This window comes from Tupaia chinensis, unplaced genomic scaffold (assembly GCF_000334495.1).
Source record: "Tupaia chinensis unplaced genomic scaffold, TupChi_1.0 Scaffold140301_1, whole genome shotgun sequence".
Classification (NCBI taxonomy): domain Eukaryota; kingdom Metazoa; phylum Chordata; class Mammalia; order Scandentia; family Tupaiidae; genus Tupaia; species Tupaia belangeri.
In genome coordinates, this window is record NW_006200179.1 from 194,852 (window position 1) to 216,255 (window position 21,404).

Consider the following 21,404-nt stretch of genomic DNA (forward strand, 5'->3'; position numbering starts at 1 on the left):
GGGATTGCAGTGTGACCATTCCCTGTGGGGGTTGATTTCTCACTTTCTTTCTCCCTTTCACTCTCTTTCTCTCCAGCAAGTGCACACATCCTATAGCAAACAATCTCTCTCTTAAAAAAAAACAAAAACAAAAATGAAATGTGTTTTGAAAAGATTTTGATCCATATCATGGCTGCTTCTTCACCCTGTGACCTGAAGGAAATGACACCTGGAGTCAAGCCTGCCAAGGCCAGAGCAGCCCAGCCGAGCTGAACAGTGGCAGAGCTGGCCAATGGCTCGCATAAAGCTTGAGTCAACAATAACATTCGTTCTTATAAGCCACTGAGATTTAGAAGTAGTTTGTTGTTACAGCAAAGATTAATACAATCTTTCATTTTAAAAAATATGGCAATCAAATAAGATAAACATTATACTTCATTCAAAGTCATTTTCTTTATAGAAATTCTACACATCATTTGGGTTGGATAACTGTGCAACAAATCTATATAAGCAGGCATTACACAGGCCCACTCCTCTGTTAATAAAACTCTACTATTCAAAGAGTAGTGATTGATTTATGAACCTCTGAGACAATGTTAAACTCCAAGCATGTAATATTTTGAGGTGTTTAGTGAAATTAAGATAAAACAATCACATTGCATTCTTAGGGTATATACTGTCTTCCAACTTCCTCCAAATAAACACTATCTAATGCTTAATAAACCTTTCCCTGGACCTGGTCTTAATCCTTCAGATCTTGGGATCAGTCATTTCCCTCCTAAACCCTCTTAGTTTCTCTCTAGGAAATCATGAAATTGACCATATAAACATTTTCCGCTTCCTTATCTTCCTTAACCCGCAGAGAAATGTAATATCTTTTAAGTGTTGACAAAGGGTTGAAGTATTGACATATTTCTGTAAGGCGATAGCTTTGCAAAAGCCACCCATCAAAATACCCATGAAACACAAACCTCCCTATAATTAGTCATCAGAAATAATAAATCGTCGCCATGCCAGCCTTTACAGTCTCCAGCAGCACTGACCTGAAACATCCCCTTCCCTCCTCCCTCACTCCCCATCTCCTGTGACTGCCAATCAAAGGGAGACAGATCTGACTCAGCAAGCATAGAAGCAAGATCTGCAGCTACTTAACATTTAGTCATATAAAATACTCTGGAAAAGAGACATCAAATGTGGCAAAAAGTCCGTCTAAAACCAACAGAAATGGGAACCTCTGAACACACAGTGATGTGAAAATACTGCTCTTAAGATCTGGAAAACTGGTCAAAGTACCTACTACTTACAGACCTTGAGTGTTGTTTTTCTTCCCTTTGTTTCCCTTAAATCACTTTCATCTTCCATTATAAAACTTTCATGGGCATGCTAGTGCATGACTTAAGAAAGAAGTTCTGCAGCTATAAGTAAATACACACAATGTAAATGCAAATTTCCTCCCTTCTACTGGGTCTTTTGGAGGCCACTTCCCCCAGGCAGTTCTGTCCTGCTGGACTGGAGCCTGCTGTGTAGAGGTTGAAATCTGCTTTGAAATCAGACACACCGCCTCAGAAACCTCTTTCAGGGCCCACTACCTGAGTCTCAGAATTAGTCATTAATTTGGCTGGAATAATTAGAAGTGCCTATGAACATTATTAAATGCACACCTTTTTGTTACGGTTATTATAGTAACTTTAAATAGAAAAATGTTAACAGCAGGGATCTTTAAGGTGGATAGTCTAATGGTTCTTTTTAAGAGCTGAAATAAGATTTCAAAGAAGCTAGATCTAAAACTGATACTTTGGAATCTACTCCTGATTTTGACTTTGACTTATTTTGCAACCCGAGGCTAGTGACAAAACCTCTCAATCTCTGTAAGGGGCCTATAAAATTTTAATGAGGTGCTATTTTATAAAAATTCTGAAAATTTAACCCTTACCTGATTTTTGCCTTTATCTTTCCCAGGTACACAGCAATTCATCTAGCTAACATTCAGCCCCAATCCCTACCCTCCAACCTTAAGACATTTTCACATATGGCACACACACACACACACACACACACACACAGATCACACAGCACTTAAGTTCAGTCTTTATTTGGTTCTGAAACACAATAGATACATATCAAGAGTGTCTCCACCACAGCCTGCAAGAAATGGACTTCAGTCACTCACAAAAGCTCAGTGACCAGCGTAAATTGCTGAGGTTTTCATATGGCTCCTGATGGTGTTCAGGATGTGCTACCACACAGTGTTTTAAGATGAAGGAATTTGTGAAAACTGTGGAAACAGGAAGGTCACTCTCACCTTCCCCTGCCCTTCTCCCTTGAAGCAGATCATAAAAACTAGGAGGGACTTTCTGACCTTCCCTGCAGCAGGTCATTAAAGCCTATGAAAGGTGTCCTCCCCATATCTGGAGGGAAGGAGTAACCTTATCTCTGAAGGCACAGGGACACATGGAAGTCTGAACAAAAAGGCCTTGTTAAAGTCCTCCTAGTTTATTGCCATTATCTTTGATCGGTTCTTACTTCTCCAGGACTATCCAATTCTTTATCAGATCTAGCATAACAACGTATAGGTATAGCATTTGTTCCTGTCATCTCTTCTTTATGAAGGCTTCTATGTTGTGTAAAATACATGAAATGAAATGTGTACACTGTTCCCTTGTTAATCTTTTATATAAGGCCCTCAGCCGTGGACCCCAGATAGTAAGGAAACGACACTTGTTCTTCCGTACACACCCTGAGCCTTGACTCTGACACATAGTTCTGATGACCTGGGAACAATCACAGCTCCTTTTATTTATACCCAATAGTAATAATAAATAAATACAAATTCCTAGCTAGTTCATTAGTTCCATGCTTCTGACCATTTTGTGTCCCTCTGACAGAAATATAAGACGACACTGGGAGGGGCGTAAGGGCCATCGGGTGCAGCCCAGCTCACTCACGCACAGTTTGTGCGCTACTTCTCAGATCTTCAGTCAATAAAAGGGCAACAGTAGGGACCAGTAGTTAGCATAATGGCTATGTCACTGGACTCCCACGTAGTCGACCATGGTTCGAGTCTCAGACCCAGTGGCTTAAACTCACACCAGATGCATGTGCGTGCGTGCCCAAGATCCCGAGAGGAGAATGGAAGAGAAGGGATTGTGGCATGGTCATCCCCCCTTGGGGGTGATTTCTCGCTTTCTGTCTCTCTGTCTCTCTCCGCCTTTCTGGCGAGCGCACGCGCCCTATAGCAAAAAAATAAAAAATAAAAAAATAAAAAACACCAATAAAACCTCTCCAAAAAAAGAACCCCCCCCCCCAAAAAAAAAAACCCCGGGAACAATAAAAATAGCAGTACTCACCTCTTGGAGTCATTTGCAGGCTGTTGTGTTTTCTGTTGCTAACAATAGGCTAGCACAGACTGGGTAATTTATAAAGAATAGAAATGTATTTAGCTGATGGTTTTGGAGGTTCAGGGTCAAAGAGTTGCATCCCAAAGAGAGGGTCTTCTTTTTGGTGGGGACAGTCTGTTGTATCCCAAGGCACACAGAGCATCACATTGTTACCAGAATCCAGCTGTCAAGCTAAAAAAAAAAAAAAAAAAAAAAAAAAAAAAAAAAAAGGGGGGGGCCTTTTGTTTGTTTGTTTGTTTTTGTTTATTTTTGAGCTAGGGCTTAGGACAAATTGCCTGAATGAGCACACATCTAGTTTCTGAGACACATGCTCCTCAAAATGGTGACTGAGAAGGCTGGGTTATGTAACAAAAAGAAAGGGAAGAAGAGGGGAGGCTGCAAGTTTTTTGTCAAGAGTTAACACTGGCTCATTTAAATTAATACAGGTCACTGATTTGCTGTACTTTACTTTTTACACCATGAGCTCAAGAATACTGGGGAGAAGAAAGGGTAGGAGTCACATGGCACAAAAATCCTTCTGCAGTATCACACCTTGTTTACTATAAAACTAAAGTACGCCTATTTGAGCAATAACCCTGATGGGTATGGTACATAACCAGTGTCTCAGGCTTATGCTTTACGGAGGCCTTTACGATCAAAATGGACCTGGTACTCCACAGACTGCTCTGCACTGCTTTTCTCTCACGAGGCACCAAATCCAAACTGGGCTGCTCGTCCATGAAAGAGATCACTTGAGAGACAAGTTTTGATGGAAAGAAAAGGTTGCTTTTTCCAGGAAGCCAGAAATTTGAGAAGAGGGTAGATTGATGTTCAAAGACCATCTGAGAAGTCCCAGTCTGGTTCATCCTTTCCTTGACCAGTCGTGAAGGAGACTTGATGTCAGGATTGTCTCCAGCTGTTGCTGGTTGGCGGGACTTGATCATCAGAGCAGAAGGTTTCATCTTCCTCTAGCTCACCTAAGACTTCTTGTGCCAAACACAGAACACAAGCTAAAGGGCAGTATTAACTTCGTTCTGAGTCCCCGGCTCGAGAAGCACACCAGGAGTGCGTGCAGGTAGGTACCCAAAATCCCAAAAGGGGAATGGAAAAGAACGGATTGTGGAGTGGCCATCTGCCATCCTCTCTGGCAAAGGGAAGGTGGTCATTTCTCACTTTCCCTCTCTCTGTCTCTCTTCTCTATGGTGAGCACATCTACCCTATGGGAACAATAAAAAAAAAAAAAAAGAAAAAGAAAACTTTTTTCCTTAAGAATTTTTAAAACTTTAATTAATTAATTAATTTTAATTTGACCAGAGAGGAATAGAGAGAGAGAGGAGAGAAAGAGAGAGAGAGAGAAAGAGGAAGTGAGAAAGCAAACTGCCAAGTCCAGGACTCAAACCATGGTCAGCCATGTGTGAGTCCAGTTCCCTTAACCAGCATGCCACCTGCTGGCCCCATGACTGTACTTCTTGTTAGAGTATAGTTAGTAAAGAGAAACTGTTGCCCTTACCTATAGTTGTTGTTTTTGTTTTTGTTTTGTTTTGTTTTAATTTTACTTTTTCTGAGATGGATTTTTGCTATAGTGCATGTGCACTTGCCAGGGAGACAGAGACATAAAAAAGTGAGAAATCTCCCCCAGGAGGTATGGCCACACACAATTCCTTCTCTTCCATTCTCCTCTTCGAATTTTGGGCATGCATGCACATGCGCCTAATGTGTTTTAAGCCACTGGGTGTGGGACTTGAACCATCGCAGACTATATGGGAGTCCAGAGACAAAACCATTACACCATCTGCTGTTCCCAGCTATTGTTGCTTTGAGTCCCAATACAGCCAACTTTTGGCTGGGACAACTTAGCCATTATGACTCTGGCTCAGGCCTTTACCCTTACTGTATGTCCCGAGCCAAGTTGACATTGCCTGCCCGACTTTGCTACAGATTTGGTACACCGCTCCTCACCAGCCCGTCTTTCTACTACTACTGCGCCTCACCATTTACTTTAGCCATTTGCCACTCAGTGCATGACCCACAGATCCACAGCATGGCATTACCTGGAAGCTTGTTAAAAGTGCAGAATCTCAGGCTTTACCTTGGACCTATGAAATCAGAATCTGAAGTTCATCATTCACCCAGGTCATTCAGGACCATATTGGTTTGAAATGCATTGCTTTGTACTTATTTTCAAGTGCAGATCTCCACTATAAACCTTATCAACCTCCCAAGAGGCAACACCTAATTTGTCACTAATACTGTACTAAACTTTGCAAATAATCATGAGAAAATAATTAGAGCTACAATAAAATCCATGTGACTACTCTCCCTTTCTTGCGTTTCAATGTTCTTGAGTGAATGGGAGAGAAAGAACTGGAAAAACAGCGTGTACCGAGAGCCGAGCAAAGTCTTAGCTCACCAAGATAGTTTGTCAGAAGTGAATGCTGCCCACCCTGTGCAGGGCGGCAGGAGGCTGCAAAGCACTGCCCTTATCTTGAATGTTAGAGCTGCTTCCAAGCTCTTTCAGAAATAAATTGGTCTACCTTTTCTCAAGTCAATCTCCAGATGTTACAAAGTGTATTATACAAATCCCAGGGCATAGTAAGTAGCACACTATTCATTTCCAAATGACATTTCCTACTCCCACCATGGTTTTACCCTTATAAAATATATCACAAATGGTTTACATGCTCATTTTTTAATGTTTTAAAGGTAAATATAAGTATGACAGGCATGAAAAAAATTGTGTCGAAGTTTAGATATAACTTTTTGAAATACATATAGTAATATATGTATATACTCTTACCTATAACATATGTATTAAATAACATAAAACCTTGCAACTCTTTTTTGGCTTACTTTAAACATTTCACAGTATTTTTAAATTTTAAAAATAAAATCAAAATGTTATTTTTATAAACTGTGCTTTACTTACAAGACCTGTCATTAAGTGAAGTATTTGAGAAAATAAAACCTTAAAGTGTACATAAATATGTGTCTATCAAAGAGGAGTATCTTCATATATTTTATGACTTTGAAATTCATTCTTGAGCTAACATTATACAAGGGAATTGCAGTCACTCTTAAATATCAAATTAATGGGAGGTATAATCACAGGGGGGAAAAGGCACCTAAATTTTAAAATGACAGAACTAATTATATTAGGCTGCTAGGACTGCCATAATAAAATATTGCAGACTAGGTGGCCTAAACAAAGATTTATTTTCTCACAGTTCTGGAGGCAGAAAGTCCAAGATCAAAGTGCCTACAGGTCTGATTTCTTCTAAGGCTCACTCCTTGGCTTGCAGATGGCCACCTTCTGCATGCCGACATGGCTTTCCCTCTGTGGTGTGCACCCCTGGACCCTTCCTCTTGTTACAAGTGCATTACATTTTTTTTTTTTTTAGAGGGAGTGATTTATGTGCACTTTCCAGAGAGACAGAGAAAGAGAGAGAGAGAATGAAAAATCCCCCCCCCACCACCACCAGGAGTGATGGCCACGCTGCAATCCCCTCTCCTCCATTCACTTCCCAGGATTTGGGGCATGCATGTACACACACCCAACATGAGGTTCAAGCCACCTGATTCAGGACTAGAGTGGCGGTTGGCCATGTGGGAGTCCAACACCCTAACTGCTCTGACACCTGCTGGCCCCACAAGTATATCACTCTTACTGCAGTAGGTTCTCACCCTTATGGCCTCATTTAACCTTAATTACATGCTTAAAGGCCCCATTTCTGATTACAGTCACAGTAGAGGTTAGGACTTCAGCATATGAATTTGGGAAAGGACACAATTCAGTCCATAATACTAATTTGATTCTAGCTTTTAGTAAAATAAACAGGTATATGCAAGAAGAAAACCTTATGTGGCTCTACTTTTGTTCTGTATATTTTAAATATTTTCCTTAGCTCATAGTTATAGTTGAACCATGAACTGGGAAAAGGCAGCATCTTTGGAAGAAATAATTACAGGGCTGCCATTATTGTTTTAATACAGCTATTTTTACTTTTCCTCAGAAACCTAGTAATTCCTTGCAGTGGCTTGAAAACCTCTTGTTTGATTATCAGTTCTTTCCTTTTCAGTACACTATATTGTTAGTCACTTACCATGCAAACTACCAAAAACAAAACAAAACAACGACAACAACAAAAAAAACCCAAGAAACAAAAACAGGAAAAACTTCATCCAAACATAAATATCCAAGAACTACTTATGTTCTCTTATATGTCAACATTTTAAAAGGAAATCATTTTTAGAATGTGCAATTCAGAAGTTACATGTCATCAAAAGGGGAGTTTCTTTCCATCTTCAATTCCACTAAATTGAACATTTTGGCCCTCCTATGGTCCTAAAATAACTGCTCTGTTTCCAGACACCTTATGTGAGCATAGCAACGCCCAGTGGAAGAGGAGCAAATCTGTATAGGCCTGTGCCTAAGCCAGTCCCTGGACGGGAGAGTGGGACAGTCATGGTTAATTTATTCTACTAACATTTCACTGACTGGAGCTGCTGCACCACTGACTATCTCTCTGTACCACTAGCTCAACTAAGGGGGATAGATAATTAAAGACACAGTGCCCATTAGGAAGGAGGAAGATTGTGAGTGGCTGGGGGAAGGCAATCAGTAGTGTCTCCTTTGGTGTCTGCTACATCAAACACCTTTATGTCCCTCTCCAGATGCTCACCACTCACAGTGGGACATGACCCACCCAAACTACCCCCAATTTCCTGAATAGTTTGTCTCTGAAACTATGAAAGTTCTCATTTCTGAAGATTTGATCTGAATCAGACTCTATGAGATATTATGCCAGAGGCACAAAGAGACCAGGTAACATTCAGTTGACTTATTCAACAATCATATATTGAACAACTGTTTCTAGTTTCTGTAATAATGCTGAAATCAGTGATTTTAAGTAGTTTATGAACTAATGGGGAAGACAGGCTAGAAACTAGCTTAGTCTGTCTGGGCTGCTATTTCAAAATACCATAAGCTGGGTGGCTTGTACACAGCATAAATATATTTCTCATACTTCTGGAAGCTGGAACTTCTAAGATCTAGGCATCAGCAGATTCAGTATCAGGTAGTGTTCCCTTCTGGTTCACAGATGGAGCCTTTTAGCTGTGTCCTCACATAGTAGAGGGGTAAATAAATTCCACTGGGCTTATTCTATTAGGGCACTAACCTCATTCATGAGGGCTCTGGCCTAACCACCATCCAAAGGCCAAAGCTTCTACTACCATCACCTTTGAGGTTAGACTTTCAACATAAGAATTTGGGGAGGCAATAACATTCAAACCATACCAGAACAAATAATGGTTGTTTTGGCAACTGTTAATAAAATGACAAAATAATGGCAATAAATAACCAATGCTTATGCAGTATTTCAGTATGCTAAGATCTATTATTCTGAGTACTATTTTAGTTGCTGCAACAAAATACCACAGACCATTTCATTAACATAGGTGGACCAGTGTGCTGATGTTTGGGGGCCGGTGGGTGGCATGGTAGTTAAAGGTGCTGGATTCTCACATGACTGACCATGGTTCGAGTCCTGGACCTGGCAGCTTGCTTTCTCACTTTCTCCCTCTCTCTCTCATTCTGTCCTTTTCTGGTCTAAATGAAATAAACAAATGAATAAATAATAAATAAAGTTAAATAAAATAATTAAAAAAAAACATATTTGGACCAAGGTCAAATGGCAGTATCTGAAAGGGCGGTATCTGGTGAGCGTCTTTGTGGGAGCGGGGGCTCTTCATATAATCCTGAAGCAGTCCAGGGCATCGCATGGTAAGAGTGTGACAGCTCTGGTGTTTCTCGCTTTTATAAAGCTATTATACTCAATAATATATACTCTGCCCTGATGATTTTTTTTCTAAACCTAATTACTTTCTCAAAGCCTCCCTCTTAATACCATTACCATAATCTGATTAAGTTTCTACTCTCTTAAGGCTGTCACAATAGCAACCATGTTTTAACCTATTGAATTTCTGGGAAACAGTCAAAGCACACCAAGTACTTTAGTTCATTTTAGCACCTTTTATAGCGCATTTTATCCTTACAACAATTCTGTGAAGAAGTAACTATTATTATCTCCATCGTACTAATGATCAGAGGGGCATAATCACTCAGTCAGAGAGACACATTAGTTTGCCCAAAATATATCATTTATAAGTAAGCAAGCTAGGGTCTGAACTTGGGTGGTTTGGCTGTAAAGTCTACATTACCAAGTATCATAGTGCAATCTTGCTCCTTTAAATATACTATCAAAATTAGCAACGGAGTTTCTCTTTTTTTTTTTTAAAGGTTTTTGTTATAGGGTGCATGCACTTGCCGCAGACACAGAGTGACAGAGAGAGAGAGGAAAGTGAGAAATCACCCTGGGAGGAATGGCCATACAGCAGTTTCTTCTCTTCCATTCTCCTCTCAGAATTTTGGGAACACATGCACACAAACTGAGCATGATTTTCAAGCCACCAGGTCCAGGACTCAAACTATAGAGTTAGCCATGTGGGATTCAACACCTTAACCTCCATGCCATTTGCTTGCCTTCTTTTTCTTTTTCATGTCAGAAGTGAATGCTGCCCATCTCGTTCTGGGCAATAGAAGAACTGAGAGGCACTACCCTTGTAACATCAATATCTGAACAATCCATTCCCTCTTAAGGGCAGATACTGACTTGCCGTCTACATAATCATACAGCTTTATAGTTTGCATGAAGACATTAATTACATTATTTTATAATTTGACTGTTCATACTTCTTAAGATTGACCTGTTTTTGACTATTCATTATGTTTTTATCATGTTTATATTTCAAGATATCTAGTATAAGACCAAAAAGCAAAGTGTTTGATAAATGATAGTAAAATTAGAGTTAAGAGATCTTCATATTCAATCCATGTTAGCTTTGATTTCCAAAATGTGAAGAAAGGAGTGAGTCAAAAATATTACATAATTTTAAATCTGCATTGTGAAAAGAATGGCAGAGCCTTTTACAGAGAAATTGAGAAGAAAGTTGTTATTCAAGAAGAGAGATAATCTTTGCCTTGAATGTATTGCATCTGAGGTAATGGTGAGATACACAAGTGAAAATACAAGTCTGCTAAAGGCTGGATCCAGAAATTTGGGTGACATACATACTTGGATGGCTATCAGGGAATAAGAAGCCAAGAGTAATAGTTAAAAAGTCAATGTGCCTAGGATAGGGTTAGACCAAAAGAAAGAATGTTACTAGTTTTATTTCCTCCAACATTCACAGAAACTCTAGATGTGGGTATTACTGTTCTTCTCGTCCAGATGGGAATGAAATGCAAATTGCCCCAGGCTACATGACTATAAGTGACAGCCATAATTTACATGTAGTCTTCGTGTCCCCTGGACAGTCACAATTCATAACGGAGCATAAGATCTGAATCAAAATGAAGAAACATGAGTTTATCAACCCCATTTTGTGCTTACCTCTTTTTTGGACCACTTTTGCTTATTGGAAGAATTGAAGAACAGAAATATTTTGTACAGTCCTATTCTTGTTTATATCTAAATACATTTAATAGACATAACCTCCTAATCATTTTGTTATCTTTCCAGAGATGAAGAAACTTTCTTGTTTATTGACATATGTGAATTAAAATGTTTACTGCCTCATTCCATTCAATGAATACTTCATCTTCTGTAGCAAATGTAAGAAGTTATGCATCTTGAAACCATACTAATCATTCATGTACATAAACCTTTGCACACTTAAAGTGTAAGACAAATTCTTACAAGTTGTATTTCTAGATCAAACATATGAATTTAAAGTATGAAAGATATTACTATGTACCCTCCCAAACTGCGGGGAGGCAAAGAGGAGATGTGAGAAATATGCAGGACATGACCACCAGAATAAGAACAGGGTCTTTATCCGGACATGGCCTTGGGTGGCTGGATTGTTATGAGCAGAAAGTCTTGGGATTGTTTTGAACTGAATGTTCCAAAGTATTGTTATAAAAACTTGATAAATTCAGTAAGGACTTAAAATCTTACATCACAGAAATCTCTGGAGTCTATATAAATACTAGCAATAAAGTACATTCGTGGCTGACCAGTATTGACTGGCAGTCCTCCCGTTTCTATCCTGTCTTCTTGTCTTTCTTTAATCCTCGCCCCCCCAACTCAGGAACTGTTCACCATTGGCGGGTCCCACACAAACCTGCATCATTATTACATGCTCCCAGTAAGAGTAGATGGAAATGCCCATTTCCCGTTTCTCTAGGGCTACTTTCAAAGACACAGCCTTATTTTTTTATGATCATCTTGAGGGTCATTGTATGCAGGGCCCCTCCCTGATAATTGTTTCTTATTTTTTACATAAAAATCTTAAGTCACAAAAAATCAGCACATCATCCCCATTCTGACAGCCTAAACTCATACTATGCTGGAATAAAGTATCTTGCAACTTATAGGAATGATCTGTTCTTAGGACACTTGTTTGAACCAGGAGCAAACTACAGAGCCCTGGATAAACTTCATATATTCAATCTGGAGCTCCTAGTACATCTGATCATCCCCAAAGGTAAAGGATCAGCAACACACTGTAGAGAAGAAAACAGGATTAGAAGAAAAATGGGTCCTTGTCCCAGCTCAGGATACCTTGCACAGAAAGCACTATTTCCCAGTCACTGGAGAGAAACAAAAAATTTTAAGGAAGACACTCCAAAATGTACAGTCCCCTGAGAAACTAGAAGGAGCCTTACTTCAATATTTTTAGGATGAAAAAACATTGTTAACTATGACAACTAGCTATGAAATCATAGGAATGGATTAGTTCTGGGGAAACAAAGATTAATCTTAATGCTCTGAACCAAATTTTGGATAATGGAAACATTTACAGATAGGTGTGATGATGTGATAAAGAGTTGCAGGTTGCAGTGCTAAAAATAAATAGATCTAAAGAAGTAGTTTCAGGGACTAGTCTACTTCTCCCAGAAAAGCACACGTACTTTAAAATCACCCTTTTTGGAGATAATTATGTCCTCTTATTTTACTATTTATAACAAAAACGGCAAGAAATTTTGACCTACTAAGGAAAGTGGTAAATTTCTATGGATGTTCGATTTGATAGAGATGAAATCTGTATTACCATCTGGCATATTGTATTTCATTAAACATTGCCTATCTAATTTACTTCCAGGTTATATCAAAATTCATGAAATTCTTTCCCTTCAATTTGACCTTTCTTTCCCTCAGAGTCCCATGACTGAGGGATAGGTTTTTCTCAGGTGAAACATAGGCATAAGTCTAGGTCCTCTCTGGCAAATCTGCTTTCCTTCTTTTCTCATTATATAATTCAGTTTGAGATAATATACTGAGATTGACATTATATGTTGATAATAATGGTATGATGTTGTCTTAGTCAGTTCAAGCTGCCTAACAAAAGATCATAGACTGATTGGCTAAAACAATAGGAATTTATTTCTCACAATTATGGACACTGGAAGTCCAAGATCGAAGTGTCAGCAGGGTCAGTATCTAGTGGCCATCTCTTTGGATTGCAGATGGCCACCTTTGTACCATGTCCTCACATGGCCTTTCTTCTCTCTTTTATTCCTCTTATAAAACTACTAATGTCATCACCTTTTGTCTGACTTCACCTAACCCTAATCTCCTTGCTTAGGCCTCATCTCCAAATATCTTCACATTGGGGATTAGAGCTTCAGCATACTAATTTGGGGATAGGGAAGGGAAAATAAACATTTAGTCAATAACAAATGGTTAATTATTTGTATCAGCTTTGTTGTGCTATAGTGCCCAGATATTTGGTCAAGCATCAAGCATTTTCTGGATATTTCTGTAAATGTGTTATTTAGATGAGAGGCTATTTCTGCAAATGTGTTATTTAGATGCGAGTAATATTACAATCAGTGCATTGAGTAAAGTAGAAGTCTCTCTGATACATGGGTGGGTCTCATCCAATCAGTTGATGGTCTTAAGGGAATAAAGAGCAGCCTACCTTAGATAAGAAGAAATGTGGTCAACAGACAGTGTTTGAACTCTGCAGTTCTTTCCTGAGTTTTTAATCTGAAAGCCTATCCTGTGTATTTTGGATTTACCAGGCCTCTACAATTATGCTAGCCAATTCCTTAAAATAAATTTCTCAATATACAGTAACTCCTCTTATCCATGATTTTGCTTTCTCTAGTTTAGTGTACCCACAGTCAACAATAATTTGAAAATATTAAATGAAAATTTCCAGAATTAAATCATTCATTGATTTTAAATTGTGCTTAGTTCTGAATAGCATGATGAAATCTTGTACCAACCAGCTTGTCTTGCCTTGAATTTGAAGCAGCACTCTGTCTGGTGCATCCACATTGAATATGCTATCCAGACCAGTAGTCATTTAGTAGTTGCCTCTATCAACAGATAAAAAGCAAACAACAATATATACAGGTACAAAGGGTTGGGCATAAAGGGTTTTGATTATCCAGTGGTGGATCTTGAAATGGTTCCACCCTCCATGGATGAAAGAGACTACTGTATACATATACATATCTTATTGGTTTTATTTCTCTGAAAAATGCTTACTAACCCAAATAGCTAAAACATACTGAACATCTGATATAAAACTAGTACTTTTCCAGTCATTTTGCAACTATTACCTCATTTAATCTGTTTTTACTTTTTATAAAGGTCCCCCCCCCCATAGGGTGCATGTGCTCACCAGAGAGAGAGAGAGAGACAGAGAGAGAAAGTGGGAACTCGCTCTCCCAGTGGGGATGGCCACTTTGTAATCCCTTTTTCTCCTGGGATTTTGGGTATCCATGCACACACTTGCAGCGTGATTTTCGAGCTGCTAGGTCTAGGATCCAGACCACGGTCAGTCACATGGGAATCCAGTACCTTAATACTACACCCTCTGCTGGCCCCACCTTATTTAATCTTCATGACAATGAAGTGGTAGTTAGTTATAAAATAGTTAATGCTACTTCCACTTTAAGGGAAAAAAAGGATGAATACTCAGATTAATTGGCCAAAAGTACTGATTGTGGCAAATTTGGTATGTAAACTGAAGCAGTCTGATACTAGGGCCCATGAGCATAATCAGTTTCATCACCTGCCAAAATACAAGCCATTAGCAGAGATATATTAGTAAATCTCTCAAAAAATGGACACTGGTCAAGTAGACAATATTTTTCTTTTTATTGCAATTAGGAAATGTCAGTTTGGGAAAATATATATTTATGTTGTTAATTAAGTAATAGGAATAAGAAGGTTTTATATCATGACTGCAATCAATCCCATTCAAGAATTTAAAGTTCAGAGCCTGAATGAAGTTGATTGCGAGCAAAATTCACAACATTCATCAATCAAATCACTCCATTCCTTGTAGATGTTTTCTTATTTAGCTGAACCATAAGTGACATCTTCAGAGCAGTTGATATTTCAGATTATTATTATTTTTGTCCTAGTTATGCCTGGTTGAATTGTTGTTGTAGGCCAGCAAATTGGTCTGTGTGACCTTGAAAAAGTAAGGGACCTTATTGTAAGCTCTGACCTTGCCTGCCATGACTTCCCTGTTGATTTGTTAGCTGTAAGTGTGGTGTATTGTTTCAGTAGAGCAAGGGCTTTGAAGCTCCACTTTTTGCCACCCCTCTCTGTAATGATTTCAAGCTGTGCAAAGAACTGCTTTGAAACACAGGCAGGAGACAAATGTTTTATAGTAAAGCTGATTTAAAACAGCCCCAAATAATGCTTGCTTTTAGGGATTTAGGAGAGCTATGAAAAAAATGGACAGTGTATGCTCCTTCAAAATCTCCCCCTTGCTTGATCTCTCAAAAATGGGTTTGTCTTTCATTATGTGTAGCAAAAAAAAAAAAAAAGGAAAGAAAAAAGCAAAAAAGAAAAAAAAAAACACAGACTTCTGAAATTTATAACAAAACACTAGATGTAATATTCACTCTATTAGGATTTAAAAGCAGAGCACATGAGATTTTATAATATGCAAACTGTTTCAGGGTAACTGTGGTTCCAGCAAAAGAATGAAATCATTTATTTGTATTGATTTTTTTTCCTTTCATGTAGGGAAGCCTAGCAGGCAATTTATTTGTTTCTTTAAAAGATGCAACAAAATCAGAATTTAATTTATGTAGACAGTCCTAGACAAATTGGGGCAATAGGGAAATCACTGTCATATTACTTTTATTTATTACTTACTAAATAATAACTATACCTAACAAATGCTTTGAAAACAAATTCCCAGTGCTTCAGTTTTGTTTATTAGAACTGATCAATTAAGTTGATATGTTATAAGAAGATGACTTTTCTATCTAAACACTATTTCTTTTACATGGATCTGTAGTGGTATATAACATTATTGCCTACATACAGTGGGTGCTCCACAAATATCTATTCACTGAGCAAATAATACTAGAAAAAAATCGAGAACTTACTTTTACTTTATTTTACTTTTTAGGTTTTGCCAAAGGGCATGTGTATGCAGCAGAGAGAGACAAAGAGAGAGGGAAAGTGAGAAATCACTCCCCCAGGGGAAACGTCCACCCCACAGTCCATTCTCCTTTCTCTTCTTGGAATTTTGGGCACACCTGCACATGAGTCTGGTTTTTCAAGCCACCAGGTCCAGGATTCAAACTGTGGTTGGTCAGGTGAGAATCCAGTGTCTTAACCATCATGCCATCTGCTGACCCCAAGAAGGAACTTTTAAAAAGCGATAGAATAGAATGTACTCACAACGGAGATATGTAAAATTAGAACTAGACAAACAATACTTCATGGTTGCAAGGACTCTCAAAGATGATCTGATGTGGGGACCAGCAGTTAGCGTAATGGCTATGTCGCTGGGCTCCCACGTAGTCGACCACGGTTCACGTCCCGGACCCGGTGGCTTAAAAGTCATGCCGAGCGCGTGTGCGTGTGTGCCCAAGATCCCGAGAGGAGAACGGAAGAGAAGAGATTGCAGCGTGGCCATCCCCCCTGGGGGGGGCTTTTTCGCTTTCTATCTCTCTGTCTCTCTCCGTCTGTCTGGAGAGCGTACGCGCCCTATAGCGAAAACCTCTCCAAAAAAAAAGACGATCTGATGTGGACAGTGGGAAAGATAGAGGCCGTCTCTCTTAGTCTTGTTGGACTTCTACGACAAAATATTGTAAACTGAGTATATTATAAACAACAGAGATTTATTTCTTACAGATCTAGAGTCTCGAAGTCAAGATGAAGGAAATGTCTGTGTCTGGTAAGGGCCCACTTTCCTGTTCATAGATGTCACCTTCCTTCTGTGGTGAGAAAAGCCATCTTCCTTTAGCCTTCCCTCGGTCCCCTTTTATAAGAGCATTAATCTTATCTTTGAGGGCCTGGCTTCCCTCCTCCCCCTAACGAATTATCAGCAATAAGACCTCACCTAATACCAGTACTCTGCAAGGTAGGATTTTGGCATGCTAATTTTGGCAGTGAGGCAAGCATTCAGCCCAAAGCACAAACAAACAAGAGACCTTGAACAGAGAGATGTGTCAAGAGAAAAGATAGCCTTGTTTGGATCTCTGAGTGCTGAGTTCTGAATGTGTTTCCCTAAAAGCCACACACTGAAATCTAACCTCCCAAGGTGATGGCATTAAGACAGGGAGCCTTCGGAAGCTGATGCAGTAAGTAATGTAATTAGTGCCCCCATAGAAGAGGCCTGAGAGAGTTTGCTCACCCCTTCTGCCGTGTGAGGACAGTAAAGGTTGCCATCTATAAGCAATAGGTCATCATCAGATGTTGAATCTGCTGGCACCTTTATCTCAGACTTCCCAGCCTCCAAAATCATGAGCGATGACTGTCTATTGTTTATCCCTCACCCAGTTTATAGCACTGTGCTATGGCAGCCCAGACTGTGTAAGACACTGGACCTCGGCTGGCCTAACTATTTAAAAACCATTTAACAATCAAATTAAATGTGCCAGTGTGTTGTATTTCATGCCTCGATTTATTAAGTTGAGCTTTGGTCTTTTATAACAGAAACAGTCCTAGGAACACATTCTCCATTGTCCCTTTAAGTTTCTTTTGCTTTCCTGAAATTAGCCCTACTTTTCTGCTTCACTGCCTTATGAATCCATACACCCTGGTAAATTAGAACTAAGCCCACTTATTCCTCCCTTGCACTACACGCTGAAAAATTTAACAAAATCAAAAGAGTAAAAAACGAAATCTATGCCATATTATTTATTCTCGTGGGCTTTGTCCAGTGCCCTGGACATATATGAACAGGCTCATCTGCATGGCTGCTACTACAATACGGAATGGTGATTTAAAATGAGACAGGGACAAACCTGGATGGGATCCAAGTTCAGATTTTAACAGAGAAACTGCTTGGAATTAAATCTCCAAGTCTAAGAGTCTCTTAGACTTTAATTCTAGTTCTTGGTAAAAAAAAACACATGGATGTTCTTAGACCTTAATCAGTCCTACCCTACTTATCACAATGCAAAACATAAAAAAAAAAAAAATGGAAAAATCCAATCAGATTAAATGTTATTCTTGATAATAATGTCCAATAAACTTCATCCTTTCTAAATTCCCCTATAAATATGTCAGTACTCTGGCTTCTATTCTTTTTGTTTTTTCATCACCCCAAGCACCAAGGTCGATAAAACATTTGGAAGAAATGACTATGATGTACATATCCAGAGATACACTGTATACCCGAACAAAAGACTTGTAGTGCAGCATTTTATTGAACTCTTATTTCATTTCAAAAGCTGAGAGGAAAAGAGGGCCACTGCAGGTCTATCAAGTGTGTGAGCTCTAATATTTACTTTAGTCATAAAGAGCAAGTGACATGCTGAGGGTTCACTGCCACAGTAGAAACTCAGCCTGTCAGTACCAGAAAATGAAATTTTTATTTATGGAAGTGGTAAGCTCTAGAAATGATATGTATTATTTTTTTCTGTTCCTGCTATAGATTAAATGAATTAGTATTCACTAAGATGCAGCTTTATGTTCCTTTCTCCATAGAAACCAAGATTTCAAAAGGTCTAGGCGGAAAGTTTGTCAAAAGATAAGAGATAAACTGATTAAAATGCCCAAACTTTCTTTAGAAGAAAAAAAGAATGACAGACACACTGAGATGGCAGACTTGCTGAGAGGTATTTCTACTGATACTACGCTTTGTTTTCTCAAGGATAATAATTAGTCTGGTTTGCACATACAGTATGTGACATACATCCTTATTTTTTTTGGTAGGAATGTAAGATCTACCACCATCTTATGAATCTCTTGAGTCCAAACACTGTTTCTAGGTTACAATGTCTATTTATCTCATTTCAAAGATAAAGTAAACTTTGAATTAATTTACAACTTGTTTAAATAAAAGAATGAGACAAAGTCAAGTATCTTCTGCTTTTTTATTTTTGAACTTCTTTTAATTAAACTTTCTGGCTTCATACCTTATTTGTGCAAAATAAACACCTAAAGATATTTTATTAAGTCATGCACATGGTATTGGAAAACATAGCGAAAATATATTAAGAGAAATTTTGTGCATAATTATTCACACTATTAATTTTAACATAAGTATTTCTGGATTTCCTTATCTAATGTTTCTCAATAAGCAGTTTGCCAATGAGGCCTTACTTTTAATCTTTTTATGGGAAAGGGTAAGGAGTTGTGTGCTAAGCATTGCTAAAAGAATTGGAGAGTCAGCACTGGGGATCTAGTGGGATGTTAGTAAAATAGGCTTCATTCTTCATAATAGACATCAACTAGAGGAGGAAATAATAAAGAGGACCAATAGAGACATAGGCACCAACCATCATAAGAACACCAAAATAAATGACCTGGGAAATAAATCAGAAAGTAATTAGTTAAGGAGTGGACAGTGCTCAATTAGATGTGCTATGGTTTAAAATTTTCCCTCTAAAATGTACTCATTGAGATTTGGGAAGCCATTATGACTGGACTAAGAGAGTGAAAACTTAATCCTACTCTGAGATTAAGAGGTGGGACATTTTGGAGTTCATTAGGATTGAGATCACCAAAGTGGGGCCCCTGATTGAATCCTCATGGGTTTACAAGGAGACAAAATGGGACAGACACAGACCCAAATGAGCTTGCTCTGTCTCTCCATGTGGTGTCCTCTGCCTATTATCCTCCAGCAAGAAGACCTCTGCGGATACAGCCCCTTGACCTTAGACCTTCCAAACTACGAGTTAAATAAATCTCCACATTTTAATAAATGACTTAGGCTCAGGCATTTTCTGTTACTAGCATCCGCAATAGCCTAAAACTAATGGAATTGTAAGAGAAAACCTCTCGGTGGTGGTATGAGGGGGTGGTATGAAAGTTTATTTGTGAAGTCGTTTTATTAATAAAAATCAGCCAGGCATGTGATAAAGAGGTATTCAAACATTTCAAATAGGGAAACAAAAACCAGCAAGTGCAAAGGTTGACATCTGGCAAATTTAGAGTTGAAAATATTTCAATGAGTACAGTAAATAAGGGAGATATGCTGAGAAGAAGTCAAGGCAGACTGCAGCCAGTTAATATCTGATCTTATATGCCATAATGAAGTCTTTGAATTTTATGCTAAGAATGGAAAAAGAAAATCATAATAACCACATAATAACCATTTACTTTTATAAATAAAAGTGAAAGGATATTAAGTAGCAGCATAATATTTGCTTTATGATTTAAAAAGTCATCCTGGAAATCTATCTTCCAACGAAGTGACTATATTTAACACTATTGAACTTAAAAATGGTTAAAGTGGTAAAATAACCTCGTTTGAAAATTATGTTTAAATACAGAAGATACAGTCTCATTTTTTAAAAAGTCATTCTGTTGTTTGGAGGGCAAACTTTGGCAGAAAATGAGTGGTAGCAGAGAAACAAATTATTGCAATTTTCTAGAAAAGACATGGCAATGGCAGATAAGAGTGGCAGGAAAAAAGTGGGCTAAAGTGGATGACACAATATTAAAGAAAACAAATATAACCAGGAAAACAGTTGATCAATGCCATGGTGAGAGATGGAGATATTAAAACTAACCCCTATTCAAAATAGCATTGCCATGAAGAATAAAATAACTGAAGAGGTGGTGAGTTTACTGCCACAAGTCAAAGAAAAGTAAAGGCATGACAATTTAGAGGCATTCTTAATTGGACACTAGATCAAAAAAAGAAAATGAGATTTTCAGCAATGGCAAGAAGTTGGCAAATTTACTCTTACAGAAAGCACGTGAACCTGGTTCCATTGTCAAAACACCCATTTCAAGGCTCTGAGCATCAGCCAAAACCAAACAATTAATTGAGACACAACTGTTCGTGAGAAATTGCTAATCTTTGGAAAAGCACAGTGGGAGTCTGTGGCTTTCTGGCCACAAGTTGCTTTTATCCTCCCCCGGCCCAGCTGATGCCTTAATTCTGCAAAGGTGTTGCTAGTTATGAAAACCATCCTCTTTGCTGCTGGAAATGAATAATAATTTGATTTGGACCAAAGGGAAAATGTCCACAAACCGCGGATCTTATAAGTAAAAAAAGAAATCTACATAGTAAAATGGAAATAGCACATGGCTCTGTAAGCTGCAGGTTTTGCACTTGCTAGGGGACAGTAGAAGACAAGTACTTAGACAGCTCAACAGAACGATCCTAAAAATGAAAGCACCCTAAAGGAGTTAGATAAGCTGCGACATATCTCTGGCTGACTGGTAGGATGTGTCCATGTGCAGAGGCGGCGTGAGAAAACCCACACACTTTTAGTTGACTGGTAATTTGTTCACATATATAAGAAAGATCTGAGAGGCTCCCCAAAAAGATCCTCATCAACCCACATACTCATTCTTTGGCAGAAGATGAATAGTTAATAGGCTCAGGTATTTGAACATACTCTCTGACCAAACATTAGCTATTAAGACATGCAGATAAAGTGTATGCACCTAGGAATCCAGGTTAAGTGCTCAGCAGGTTGTGTGGTAATTAAGGTGCTGGACTCTCACATGGATGACCACAGTTTGAGTCCCATACCTGGTGGCTTGAAAATCACATGGGGCATGTGTGCCTACATGCCCATAATCCCAGGAAGAGAATGGA